The sequence below is a fragment of the Odocoileus virginianus genome, chromosome 26 (genome assembly GCF_023699985.2).
Source record: "Odocoileus virginianus isolate 20LAN1187 ecotype Illinois chromosome 26, Ovbor_1.2, whole genome shotgun sequence".
NCBI classification, from domain to species: domain Eukaryota; kingdom Metazoa; phylum Chordata; class Mammalia; order Artiodactyla; family Cervidae; genus Odocoileus; species Odocoileus virginianus.
In genome coordinates, this window is record NC_069699.1 from 41,794,855 (window position 1) to 41,809,282 (window position 14,428).

Genomic DNA, 14,428 nt, shown 5'->3' on the forward strand with positions numbered 1-14,428 from the left:
CTCTATAGCAGTGACAATGGGCTATTGTAACCTCCACAACAAAGCTAGATCTTACCAGCCTGTTGAGTGAAAGAAGTCAGGCCAAAGTAGAAAAGAACATGTGATCCCATTAAGTCCAAGTAAGCAAAACCAGTCTGTGGTTTTAGAACTCATGACAGTGATTGCCCCTGTTAGGGAGTGACTGAGAGACTGCAGAGGAAGACTTTTGAGTGCTCATTATGTGCTGTTTCCTGAGATAGTTTTGCTTTCTTCTTGCACATAAATTATTTTGTTTCATTGATACTGAATAACATACATTTGTTACATATGTATGATTGCCTTGTGAAATGCATGAAGGTGTATATTTAGGATGTGTGAAGTTTTCTGTATGCAGGTTATTCTCTATTGAATACATTTATTTAAAGACAAAGTTGAAAATGGAAACTTTAGGTCTCAGAACTGAACAGAGCTAACTCTCTTGAACGTTTGTTCCAGCCTATATATGTTTGTATCTGTGAAATCAAGACCCAGAAAAATGGTACTGTGTGTTCAAAGCCTTTGGCCAACTACCGAGCTATGGAATTAATATGGTGCCCAGTTCAGTTCAGTTGCTCAGTCGTGTCTGACTCATTGCGACCCCATGAATCATAGCACACCAGGCCTCCCTGTCTGTTACCAACTCCCGGAGTTTACTCAAACTCATGTCCATCGAGTTGGTGATGCCATCCAGCCATATCATCTTCTGTCGTCCCCTTCTCCTCCTGCCCCCAATCCCTCCCAGCATCAGGGTCTTTTCCAATGAGTCAACTCTTGGCATGAGCTGGCCAAAGTATTGGAGTTTCAGCTTCAGCATCAGTCCTTCCAATGAACAGCCAGGACTGATCTCCTTTAGGATGGAATGGTTGGATCTCCTTTCAGTCCAGGGGCTCTCAAGAGTCTTTTCCAACACCACAGTTCAAAAGCATCAATTCTTCGGTGCTCACCTTTCTTCACAGTCCAACTCTCACATCCATACATGACCACTGGAAAAACCATAGTCTTGACTAGATGGACCTTTGTTGGCAATGTAATGTCTCTGCTTTTTAATATGCTCTCTAGGTTGGTCATAACTTTCCTTCCAAAGGAGTAAGCGTCTTTTAATTTCATGGCTGAAATCACCATCTGCAGTGATTTTGAAGCCCCCCCAAAATAAAGTCTGAAACTGTTTCCACTGTTTCCCCATCTAATTTGCCCAAGGTATACCATATTAGGGTCCAAGGAGACCTAGCCATTGTTCCTGTCTGTGTTATCATCATAGCTACATGATAGATTTGGTATATCCACATGAAACCTGAGGCATCCTTAAGAAAAATAACCTCTCAGACAAAAATCCACAGGACAAAACGATCAAAATACTTTTGTGTTGCTTTTTGTTGTTTACTTTCAATTGTCTCCTGTCCTCCCATTGTAGCTAATGATCATGCTGGGGAGAAACAGAGATTTCATGGGTACTTCCCAGGACATGGCTTGGACTTAAGACACTTTTTAAGGAGTGGCTCCTATGGCCCAGTGTTTAAGGAACTGGGAGATTGTCAGTGGAAATTCTGGACCATCTTTTAAGGTAGACACGTAACTCTTCCTCTCATTGTGACTGACCCAACCACTGACACATTCTCCTTGGCTTTTAGATAAGAGTCTTACTACAGAAAAATTTGACTGAAACAATATGTGATGTAATAGATTTAACTAGGTCTATGAGGGATTATGACTTCCCTGGTGGCTCAGATGGTAAAGCATCTTCCTACAATGCGGGAGACCCAGGTTCACTCCCTGGGTTGGGAAGACCCTCTGGAGAAGGAAATGGCAACCCACTCAAGTACTCTTGCCTGGGAAATCTCATGGACAGAGGAGCGTTGTAGGCTACAGTCCATGGGATCGCAGAGTCGGACATGACTGAGCGACTTCACTTGTTTTGTCTTTATGAGGAATTAAGGGCTTCCCAGTAGCTCAGCTGGTAAAGAATCCGCCTGTAATGCAGGAGACCCTGGTTTGATTCCTGGGTCGGGAAGATCCCCTGGAGAAGGGAATGACTACCCACTCCATTATTCTGACCTGGAGAATTACATGGACTGTATAATTCTTGGAGTCACAAAGAGTCAGACCCAACTGAGCAATTTTCACTTTCACTTTCATGAGGGATTAGTTGAAGCCTCTCTTCTCCTTTCTACCAGTAAGTTTAATATAGATGCTCTGGAAACACTGGGCTATTTCTGTGTGGTTTGTATAATGAAAGGATTGCAAGAATGAATATGCTCTTGTTTTCATAGTCAGTAATACTTGTGACTGGGCGCTGGGTCCATGTCAAAAATCTCCCAGGTTTGGAAAGATCTCTTTCATAGACTATTTATCATAGGTCCTAAAAGGTCCTAGGAATTAGAAAGCCTTTGGGTTTTAGAAACCACTGTGAGACTTCTTTGGGCTTGAGTTGTGGTCTCTTCTTGAATATTTGATGCTGAAACTCTTTTGAGCTTGCAGGTGTATTATTATCAGATGTGTACTGGTAAATCTTCTCCTGTGAGCTCTTATGATTAATAAAGATTTGGCTTGGGTCTTTTTAGATTTACTGGAGAGAGGAATGTTTCTTAGTTCTTTTCTTCCTACTCCTCATTTAAAATAAAATGAAATAACCAATATTTAGTTAAAGATGTTATATGAGGTAAAATGTATACAAAGTTAATAGTGAAGTATTCATATAAGAAATAAGATGCCAAGTCAAGCCCTATTCTGAATGGAGGTGGCTGAGCTTGGCTAACCACAATAAAAATTGTCTTTTAGCAATCAAGCACTGGGCCTTATTCAGCACATTTCTCATAATAACTCTGTGCGCTAAGTCTTGTCTGACTCTGTGCGACCCCATGAACTGTAGGCCACCAGGCCCCTCTGTCCATGGGATTTCCCAGGCAAGAATACTGGAGTGGGTTGCCATTTTCTTCTCCATATAACAACCCTCCTAGGTATTAATTGTTGTTCAGTTGTTAAATCGTATCCAACCAGTTATTCATAGGCATGTACTATTCTTATCTCCATTGTACAAATGAGGGAATTGATGCTCAAGATCAAAATCATAATTAAGGGAGCTAGTATAAAACCGAGGTCTGTCTAGCCCCATGGTTCATCTTACATCCATATGTATTCTACAGCACGGACTCAGAGCATTATGTTTTTTCCTGGGAGTGACCTTTCTAAGAGCTGAGTAGATCTTCTCTTTTGGATACAGGACCGGAGCATTTTTCATTATTTACCATCTTGAGGGAAATGCTGCCATTGTCCTTGGGTAGGGGTCATTCAACTCACCCTCTAATTCAGCCACAGCCCAAACCTGGAGCACCATTCCCTAGGACTCTGGCTTCACTGAAGACATTCAGAACAGTAAGGCAGGTATTGGCCAAGACTTTGGAGTAGACAGATTTTGGTTCAGATGACATCTGTCTTTCTAAGCCTCGGTTTATTCATCCATAATATTGGAATAATGATAGTACTTACTGGAGGAGGGCATGGCAACCCACTCCAGTATTCTTATTTGGAGAATTCCATGGACAGAGGAGCCTGGGTGGGCTACAGACCATAGTGTCTCATGAGTCAGACATGACTGTAGCAACTTAGCACACACACACCCTCAACATAACAGACTTATTGGGAAAGCTAATTAACATTTATGTAAAATACTTGGCATAGTGCCTGGCTCATAATAAATCTGACAAAACTAGAGATATGGTTGTTTGTAATCAGCAACGACAGCAGGAGAGCCTCATGCACACACCTACACTCACAGTCACACATGTGCAATTAATTGTGAGGCCAGACTCTATGGATGCAACACTGGAGACCAGATTCTCTTGTCCCTCTGGAATGAATTCCATGGGCATGGACCTTGGCATCAAGAAGACATTTGAATAGTTTCCTGAATGACATTGGATTCAACATGTAGAGGGCTCTGCAATCCCTTCCAACATTCATGGTAAAGCCATGTCCTGGCTTTCACTAAAGAACTCTACTATGTTCTACCCTACCACCATTCACACACATTCCACAGAAGGACAAGACTTGGCTCATTTTTTTATCAGATTTGCAAAAGAAAATTATTCCACTGTATGTTGGCATATTTGCAAGCTAAATGTGACACAGTATGGAGAGTTTAACTCGGATGATGAAGGAATTAAAAGAAATTCCCACATCTAAAACAGATGTACAGGCAGGATCCATACGTGGTAGTCAATTCACGAATTAAGAAAGTAAGTGAAAGGATAAGTGCACATTTCAAGATCTAAGTCTTTGTTCAATATTTTAAACACATGGTTGATTTCAAAGTCCCTTTAACCACTGAGTTGGAAAGCAAACCACTCAGAAGTAGCTGGCACCTTGGAGGAAAGGATTAGAATTCCTTGTGTCCTTGATATGTTAAAGAAGTGATCAGAAACAATCAGACTGGATTCAGTTCAGTGGAACAGGAGAAAAACAAACTCTTGTGAGCAGAAGGTGATAGAGACCTGGCTTTGTATGGATCCAATCAAGATAACCCACTCCAAGTGAGGCATTGCTGAAAGTCAGGGGCACTCTGGGCAGCATTAATGAGAAGCTGTAGACTGTGCAGATCTCAGGAGGCATCTCTCCCTACCTCGTCATTGCCACAGGTAAAGCACTCTTCATGCTATGAGAGATTCACAGAGTAGGAGAGAGTTGAGGAATGCAGGGCATTAGGAGGTCAGGAAGAGAAGAAAAACAGTCAATGCAAAAACTATGGAAAACAGCCTGTGCCCATGGAAACAAGAAGAAGAAATAGACTCAAAATTATTGCACAGGGATTGAGGTTAGCTAAAAGAAGAAACTGAGAAAAGGTGGGAGAAGAAACCTTGAAACTTTACAAGTTTTTACCATCTCTTTTTTAGAATAAGTTGCAATGAGATGTGGTGAGATGACAAAGGATGATGCTGGTTAATTTTGAAACCCTTTTCTGTCATCTGAACACTCAAAGGTTAAGCATAAATATTAAGAAAGTCTTCTGATCTGGACTTACTTTAAGATTCTCTATGTGTATCTTTAAAAATCTCACTTCCAGATGCATCTTCTAGTCATTCTGTTTGGGTCAAATGTTTCTCTGTTTAATTTATGTGAAGAAGGCCTAGCTTAAATGACACCTCTTCCAGGAAGTCTTTCCTGAAGCTGAAAGAAACCTTTACCCTTTCTGAAACCTTCATAGCATTGTATTATGGTTCCCTCCCTTGTGATGCTTTCTCACATAAAATCTTTGGTTACGTGCTAACTAATGTATGATGAAAGCCTAAATGAGCAACTCTTTCTTGGCATTTGTGGAAACTAACTTTGGCAGCACCCTCCTCCCAGCCTGCACACAAAGGGCTAACTCCTAACAAATATCAACAGACTAAGGGATGTTTCCCAGTTGGCTTCATGTAGTTGGTGATTGAAGCACAACTTGAAAAAAATCAAGGAAAACGTCACCTGTGTGATTGTGATTTGTACAGACTTACTGTATTTGAGTAGAACCTACAAAACCTAGAAAAACTTGGGAGGGAAAGAGAATAGTAGATGTTAAAACATAAAAAGTGAAGAAGACTCCAAGGCACCGTGTTGGAAGAGGGACTTGAAACACTGAACAGACCAGGGAAGGCTTTTTTACTGCCAGGCATAGTTCATGAGTTCCTGGGAAGTATTTCAAAGTCCCACAGAGCCTTGTTGTTGATATGATTGTTTGGGCCCTATGACTTCACCAGGTAGCGTTTATTACATAGTTAGATAAGTTTTTGACCAATATGAAGAAACTTGACAAGCTCTACAGAAAGTCTCTTGAAACTTTTTTTTTCTGAAAAGATGGAAAACAGTGAACTTCTGTCACAGATCTCAAATCGCAGTTCTCTTTCAGTCTTCATTTTGTTCCCCTGTGGAGATAGAAAAATCACAAAGATGGGGGGAGACAAATGAGTTATTGAAACAGAAACAGTAAACACCCATGAGCCCAGAAACACTGAATTTTGCCAATTTTACATAACCTATGAAAAAATTACTCCTAAAAGACCATGATCTGTTTCAGCCTATGCAAAATGAATATTATTTACTATAACAAATAGTTTTCCCCTCTAGAACAAAATCATCCTAATTTAACATAATATCTTAATCTCATGTAATTAATTTTTTTTAAATTTAAAGACATAGAGTGTGGTAATCTGTAGTGATTGGGGTTGAAAGGCAGAGATGTCATGGGAGCCAGTATCATTTTGGATATTTGACTGCTAACCCTAGTTTCTTAGTTACTGTTTTATCTTTTTAATGGCCACCTCTGGCTTTCAGTTTTAGAACCCCATCTTGGGAATGTGTGTTTGGTTGTAGAGGCAAACTATGATGCTTTGTCAATACCCAAGACAGATGACTAGTCTCCTATGTTCTCAAGGATGGGCCTCCTCCAACCTCAGTAATTCTAAGTGGTAGCCACATCGAGAGATTGCCATCAGTATTACTTGGAAGTTAACTTGTAGATAATCATGATATTTTTAAATGTCATCAGCAGAAAAGTTTTTCTTTAGGGCTGTCATTTTAGGGGAAAGAGAATGAGTCAGTTTAGTATTCATTGTGATAAGTGGACTGTTGGTATGAGAAAATCAGCATTTGTTTTAAAATATCTTTAAAATAATAATTAATCATTGCTAAGGTATTTATTGGGCTTCCCTGTTAACTCAGATAGTAAGAATCTGCCTGCAATGTAAGAGACCCGGGTTCAATCCCTGGTTTGGGAATATCCCCTGGAGAAGGAAACAGCAACCTGCTCCAGTATTCTTGTCTGGAGAATCCTATGGACAGAGGAGCCTGGTGGGCTACAATTCATGGAATCACAAAGAGTTGGATATGACTAAAGCAACTTAGCACACACACATGCAAAATATTTATTGGTATTACAGATATTTGTTCCTTTTTATCCATGGCGAAACTGAGGCTCAGGCTGGTTACTTAACCATGGAGTGGCCAAGTTGGCACTTGAGCCCAGGCAATTAGCCTTCCAAACCCAAACTCCGTGCTACTGATCATGCTTCCTCATGTGAAGTGCAGATATTTATAAAAGTGTGTGCAAATCCTTCTTTTCATGCTTTGGTGAGTATTCACTGCATCATTCTAGGTTCTTTTGGGTGAGAATCGTTTGATGGCAAGAGTGAAAAGAGCGCCACTCTGTGTGGGACACCTCAGTGATTCACCTGTAGAAAAGTGTTGTAATGGAGATGGTGGCAGAGCGTAGTCCTTAGCAGGAGGCCATCGCTGTGCACTGTTACACCTACCCCACCCCTTACCAGGCAGTAGTTACCAAGGGACCGTTAATGGTCCTGCTTAGTCATTGGTTGGCACCACAGTGGGCCCTGCCCACAAGCAACTGCTGGTCAATGAGTGATTGTTAGTAGGGGTGGAGTGAAGTTCCTAAAAGGAAGATCCTGTCCTTCTCCCAGGGGGCCTCCAGCTCACCTGGCCTCCAGGGGAGCTGGGGGGCCAGGGAACAGGCTGGAGGCTGTGTCCTGCAGGGCTCCAGAGCCCTCATCAAGGCCATCCTATGTGACCATGTCCCCCATCCCCACCTCTGTAACCTAACTGCTACAGCAGTGTGCATAGGACACGGTCTAGGGGACCTGGCCCCTGCCATTTGGGTGTTGTGAAGATCCTGAGGACAGTTGGGCCCTGGGTGCCTGCCTCCCTTAGCAATGACATCTGGACAGGTCTAGGGGCCTGGCCCTGAGGGAGCCGCCATCTGAGATCTGCCTCTTCAGCCAGGACCTGGACCTCAGAGTGTGAAAGTTGTGCCTGGGAACCTTGCCTTTCTTGCCAGGATGGTGAGTGACATTTTTTTGGTGGAGCTTTACAGAAACACTGTTACCTGACCACTGACCTGACCTCAAGAACACAGGGTACAGCACCAAGCAGTTTGCAACAGCCAACCGTGCCCCTCCCTTACCTCTCCTACACAAGGGCTTTGCTGAAAGTGTTCCGGGAGTTTGGGATTTTTAAGGTGTGAGCTACCCATCTCCCTGCATGGCACTCAATAAACCTTTCTCTGTTCCAAACTCCAGTGGTTTGGTATTGCTAGGCCTCACTGTGTATCAGACACATGGACTTGGCATTTTGTGGTCTCTGCTGTGGCTGGCCACACCAGCTGTTTCTGACTTTAGAGTCCAAGGTGTAAATTATAACTCTGCCATTTGCTATTTGATGAACCTCATTTTACTTATTTTGTAAAATGGAGATAGTTCTGCCTCATTGGGTGGAGTGCCAATTAAATGAGAAAACACAAAGAAACTATTTAATCTATTGTTCAAGAAATGGTAGTATTTGTTGTGGTTGATATTGTTGTCATAATGGCAAGAATATGTGACATTTTACCTGTTGTGGTCTTAAGCATCCTGCCCAATTAGCATATAGAATGTTCTATTTATTATGTTTATTGAGTACCCTCTGTGTACAAAACAGTGTAAAAATATCTGCAGAAAGACTGGACGTCTAGAAGAGAGCTTGTGAGCTAGCTGGGAGGACAGACTTCATCAATGAAATGGAGCCTTGTTTGTATTTTGACATTAAATGTTCCTAGTGCACAGCAGATAAATAAAGTTGTTTTTTTATATAAAAGTACTTAATAAACAGTTGTTTCAGTGATTGGATTGTAAGTCCAGGAGGTGAAAAGTATGTTTTATACATTCCTTCAGTATTTCCAGTGGCAATAACGGGCAGTGTGCCAGTCAAATACTCATTGGATGTCTCTTAGTTACAGAAGCAAAAAATAATAATGGGGGTGATAAATATTATTTAAGATGTCATTGGGTATTTCCAAGTAGATGGGTAACTTGGTCTGATTTGTATCTGGAAAGGGTGCTTCAGGCTGTCTTGTGGAGGGAGGAGAGGACCTTGGAGAGAGCGTGATAGCAAAGGAGCCTCTGTGCCGTCAGGAGGCCTTTCCTGATGCGCCCTACTCGTGACAGTGCCTCTCACTCCCCAGTCTGTTTCCCCTCATGGCTTTTTGTTTGCTTGCTTATTTATGCTGCTATGTTCCCAGCACTTAGAATAGTTCCTGGAACATAGGAGTGACTCAGTATTTATTGAATAAATAGATAAAAGTGGTACAGTCAGTAAGGAGCTTATTGGGGTTGTGAGAAGTGACATGGTAGACATCTTCTCAGTGGAGCTGGAGAGAAGAATACTGATTTGGGATGAATAAATGGAGTGAACCTGGTGGATAAGGAAGAGAAGTCAGGGATCACCTAATCTGATGGTCTGATTAAATGATGAAATGATGGTGCCTGTTTCTGAAATGCAAAAGGATGAAGTGGAAAAGGGTAAGGGTGAGGGGAGCTGAGGATAAATAGAAAAAGCAATGGGCCTGAACAACCCATGGCACCCAGGAAAATGTTGGGACTACCCCTTAGGTAAATCACCTGTGGTCTTTTTTTAGCAGCAGGGGTGTATTCTGACACAGGCAGACCTTCCTCGGTGGAATGTCTCTCCTGGAGAGGTAAGAGCGAAAGGAATTCAGTTGAGGTGTGAGAAAACCTTAAAATACAAGAATGTCTCAGAGTACACAATGGGAACCAATATGAGGTGCCCCTCCCTGAAAGTCCAGTTAGATCTATAGGGGAGCCTGAGGGAAGAGATCAGTGAGAAATGAGGTGTCCTCTCAGATCCCTTCTTTTGACAGCTCAACCATTCCTGTTTTACGTGGAAGCACCATGGAATGAAGGAAGGTCCTCACAAGTTGCTTTTCCAATATGGTCCTTAGTCCTTTGTAGGCCTCTTCCTTGTTTTTTTAATATAAGGACCATTTCTCCTCTTAGACTTTCTGAGAGAAGAAAAGGGACCAAGGAAACAAGGCTTGACAAAAAGGTTTTTTAAAAATTAAATTATATGAACTTGAAAATTCATAGATAACTAAATGGTTCTTCCCCCATTTGGAGAAGTCAGGGAATGTTTTCTAAGTACCTACCTATGCTGATAGGAAGGGCTGTGGTTTTAGGGATGTGTAGAGTCTTATTTTCGTCCCAGTGCTTCTCCTTCCAAGAATTCAAGTGTTATGTTCATTCTCGCGTGAAGGACTCTGGAAGAGGTCTCAGGGGCAGGTCTGAACTTGAACCATAGTGGTAAGTATGGGTGTCTTCTGCAAAATGTCACAGCCCTGGACATCTCTTTCTGGGCTTTGTTGTATCTACCTCAGCATTATTGTGAGGTACTCACAAAGTACTCAGCTCAGCAAAAGCAAGCTTTCTTGTCCAAGGTCTTTGGCAAGAATCCAAAACAACAGCTATGCCCGAGTGTCCAAATATATTTGGGCGACATTCCACAAGCAGAGGTCCTGGAATTCACTGATGATTTCCTTTAGAGTCTTTTGTTGCCATTCTCCATTTAGAAAATTTTAGTAAATAGTGATGTGGAAAGATTTTTATTCTCATGAGCTCTTCCTGGCATATAGTTTACTGACACATAATGCAGAACTACAGAACAAGATGCTCTAACCCCAGTGAGGGGAGATATTTGCCATAAAACTTGTGGCCAGGAACGTGGAAGATTTGGCTGTATTTGAATTCAGGATTTACCACCTACTAGATTTGTGGCCTGGGGTAAAATGGGAATATTTGTAGCATGTCTAAGCTAACAGTAAAGTATTGTGAGTAGGAAATGAAATAATGCATATAAGACACTCATCTTCACATAGTAACCAGCCCATTGCACATGCAGTGAGTGAAAGTAACTCAGTTGTGTCTGACTCTTTGCAACCCCATGGACTATACAGTCCATGGGATTCTCCAGGCCAGAATACTGGAGTGGGTAGACTTTCCCTTCTCCAGGGGATCTTTCCAACCCAGGAATGAAACCAGGGTCTCCTGCACTGCAGGCAGATTCTTTACCAACTGAGCTATCAGGGAAGCACATGCAATAAATCGTAGTTATGATTCATATATTCTTTTATATTTTGTTATTTGTATTCATTTATCATATGGCTTTAATTCTAAGCTACATATTCAAAAGCAGAGACATTACTTTGCCAACAAAGTTCCGTCTAGTCAAGGCTATGGTTTTTCCAGTGGTCATGTATGGATGTGAGAGTTGGACTGTGAAGAAAGCTGAGCACTGAAGAATTGATGCTTTTGAACTGTGGTATTGGAGAAGACTCTTGAGAGTCCCTTGGACTGCAAGGAAATCCAACCAGTCCATCCTGAAGGAGATAAGTCCTGGGTGTTCATTGGAGGGACTTATGTTGAAGCTGAAACTCCAATACTGTGGCCACCTCATGTGAAGAGTTGACTCATTGGAGAAGACCCTAATGCTGGGAGGGATTGGGGGCAGAAGGAGAAGGGGATGACATAGGATGAGTTGGCTGGATGGCATAACTGACTGGATGGACATGAGTTTGAGTAAACTGTGGGAGTTGGTGATGGACAGGGAGGCCTGGCGTGCTGCGATTCATGGGGTCACAAAGAGTCAGACATGACTGAGTGACTGAATTGATTTCTAAGTTGCAGATTTTTTTCTATTTTGATACTTTTCAAATTAGAACTTGTAATTGATTTATGCTTATTCTGTTTTATATACCTTTTGGGTGTTAAAAATAGAAACATTTCCCACTGTCTTTTAGAACTGGTGGTGAAAGTTTTAGGAGGACTTAGTGTATTTTTTTAACCTGTCACCTTCCTGAATTATTTTGAGTAGTTTTTTAGTTGATTCTTACGTTTTCTGAGTAGATGATCATATGATCCATAAATAATCATGATTTGGCTTCTCTTTTACAATAGCTGTGTTTCAATATCCTCTTTTTGTCTTATTACTTACTTGGAATATCTGGAACAGTACTAAATACTAGTGACTAGAGTGGATATCCTTGTCTTGTACCTGGTTTTCTTGGGAATGCTGCCAGTAGTTCACCATTATTATGTTCAACATTCAGATGAGATCATCCTTACTAAAGAGGTACACTCTTTATTTTTAGTTTCCTACAAATTTACAACAGGAATTTTTCAATTTTTACCAAATGCCTCCTAAGCATTTTTCTAAATAGTGGCTCTCAAGATTGTATAAAGGAATTCCCAAAGAGCATTAAAAAAAAAAATTAGGACTTGCTCCAGATATGCTGCAGGATAATTTGCTGTGTTAAAAATCAGGCCCATGATGGTGATGTGTACCAAGCATTAAGTACACATCATGTACTTAATGATGTGTACTGATTAAGAAGGTTTGACTTAGGTGATCACATACATATTTAGGTCTCTTAACTTACTGATGTGATGATTTATATTATAAAACTCTGAATTTTAAACCATCCTACTTTCCCTGAATAAATCTTACTTGGCCCTGTTTATATTATTCTTTTAATGTGTTACTGGGTTTTCTTTGCAAGTATTATGACTTACAGTTTTTATATCATATTCATAAGTGGAATTAGCCTATAGTTTATTCTTTTATGTATATAAGCCATGTTGGTTTTGAAAATTAAATTGTGAAGTGTCTGTATTTCCAAAATTCTTTAAATGGAGAAAATTGATCTGTTCTTGAAAGTATGAAAGCACCCTGTTAAGGGACCCAAACCTAAGGCCATTTTGGAACAACATATTCCATTTATTTCCTGATTACTTAGGTATTATCTTCCTTCTCCCGATGAATTTTATTATTTTTGTTTTCCTAAAGTAGTTTCCATTTCATCCAGATAGAGATCGGTTGTCCTTATTCTGATCTCTTCTTTGTCTGTTACATTCTCTTGGTTTTCAGTCCTTCTGTAATTATTTGAATTCTCCTGCCATCCTTTTTTTCTTGATTAGATATACCAAGAAAGAGGGGTTTTGTTGTTTTACTTTTTGTTTTCCTGCTATTTTTTGTATGAACATCCTTTCATTGATAGGTCAGTTGCACTTCTCTCATATCATTTCTGCTGGGCTAATGGATCTTTCTCTTATTATTGTGTCTTCTATTATGTGTCCTACTCCTCCTCAGCCTCTTCATCCTTTTTTTCCTCCTCCTCACCACACCATTCTGAATGGGTGGAGGGTGGAAGGGATGCCAAAAGTAGAATCTTAAAAAGAGCCATGATTACCCAAATCAAATTTCTAGAGAACCTGGTTTTCTCCACAATTAATCATTATCGGTAGCCCTCCTAGGATTTAAGGAACACCTGCACGTATATTGATATACATATATTCTTGCCCACATGTATTTGTTTAGTTATGCATAAGCATATGCATATACACATGTGGGTTCTAGTGTAACAAATCTCTTTATTAAAAAATTTAAGATATATTTTTCCACATGGATATTTGGATTTAATCATTGGAAAAGGGTCACACTGACCATCAATGAAGGCTAGTAATCTTACTTAATCAGATGTGAAACATTATCAAGGAAATTTCCTGTGCCCTGAAAGTTTTGTTTCTTTTAAGAAACATGAAGAAACTCCATGAACATGATTTTTAAAGTGATTGCCTCATATAGGAAATAGACAATCATGTCACATTTCACCATGATAAACAGTACACTAAATGGGCACAGTATTCTAAAATTCACATGTGGAAGAGAACCACACAAGTATAAAAAGTAAAATTTATATACAGGATTAAGGGTAAAAGTGTACGTTACAGCATGTTTGCCTGGTAGTGTATAATTGCTGAGCATTATTTGTCGGTTAGGGGGATCAGCTAAAGCCCAGTGTATAAAAATTCATGCCAGTAGGAAATTTACTATAAATCAAAGTCTAGATTACTCCATAACATTACGTCTTCGAGTTGTAAATTAACTTGCACAAATTTGGTTTTCTGGATAATGAGCAACATTTCCAGTGGAGCTGGAAGCCTTCCATAAATAAGTTCAGATGAGAACAAAGCCTCACTTCCCCGTCTTCTGTCCTGCTAGGGCCTCTGCACGCCTGCTCTTATTGCCAGACTTCCACCCAGAGGTGGCCTGGGGGTATGTCCTGGGGTGTGGGCAAAGAACACCCATCTCTAGCCCTGTCTATAGCTCACCATGTGAAATTTCACTTTTACTGTAACAAAGCCATAACTGTTTCCTGCTCTCGCTGGGCACAGTTCTGCCTTTAAGCAGGATGTTGCCCCACAATCTGGTGATGCGCGGGTCTTCAGATGGCATAGTGAAGCCCCATGCCCCGGCCCTGGAACACTGACACCACGTATGAAGCCTGGGGTGCCAAGTGCTTCTGCAAGCAGAGCCGCCTGTCCTCAGGGAGATGTGACATCACTTCCGGAGATGCTGCGCGTTGTTCTGATGTGTTTTCAAATGTCCTTGAGATGAGAGGATGATGACGAGGGAGACATTTGGGCCTTGTAAGCAAGTTGCAGAAAAGATCGGGCTGAGGAGTTACAGTTATCCACAGTATTTCTTCAAAACCCACCAGCCAACTGGACTCACGTTAAACAGACCATCTACTGTTAATACT

At 41.0% G+C, this 14,428-nt stretch overlaps 1 protein-coding gene and 1 long non-coding RNA gene across 14 annotated transcripts in view; one reads left to right on the forward strand and one right to left on the reverse strand.

Moving 5' to 3' along the window:
- The window catches only part of ERC2 (ELKS/RAB6-interacting/CAST family member 2), a 971,398-nt gene that overhangs the window by 689,215 nt on the left and 267,755 nt on the right, over nucleotides 1-14,428 (forward strand). The gene's annotated exons all lie outside the window — the stretch shown is intronic.
- On the reverse strand, nucleotides 5,736-10,142 carry LOC110134046 (uncharacterized). Its single transcript, XR_002312956.2, has 3 exons — nucleotides 9,980-10,142; nucleotides 9,435-9,503; nucleotides 5,736-5,912 (listed from the first exon to the last, which is right to left on the reverse strand). It is a non-coding gene; the product is annotated as an uncharacterized lncRNA (long non-coding RNA).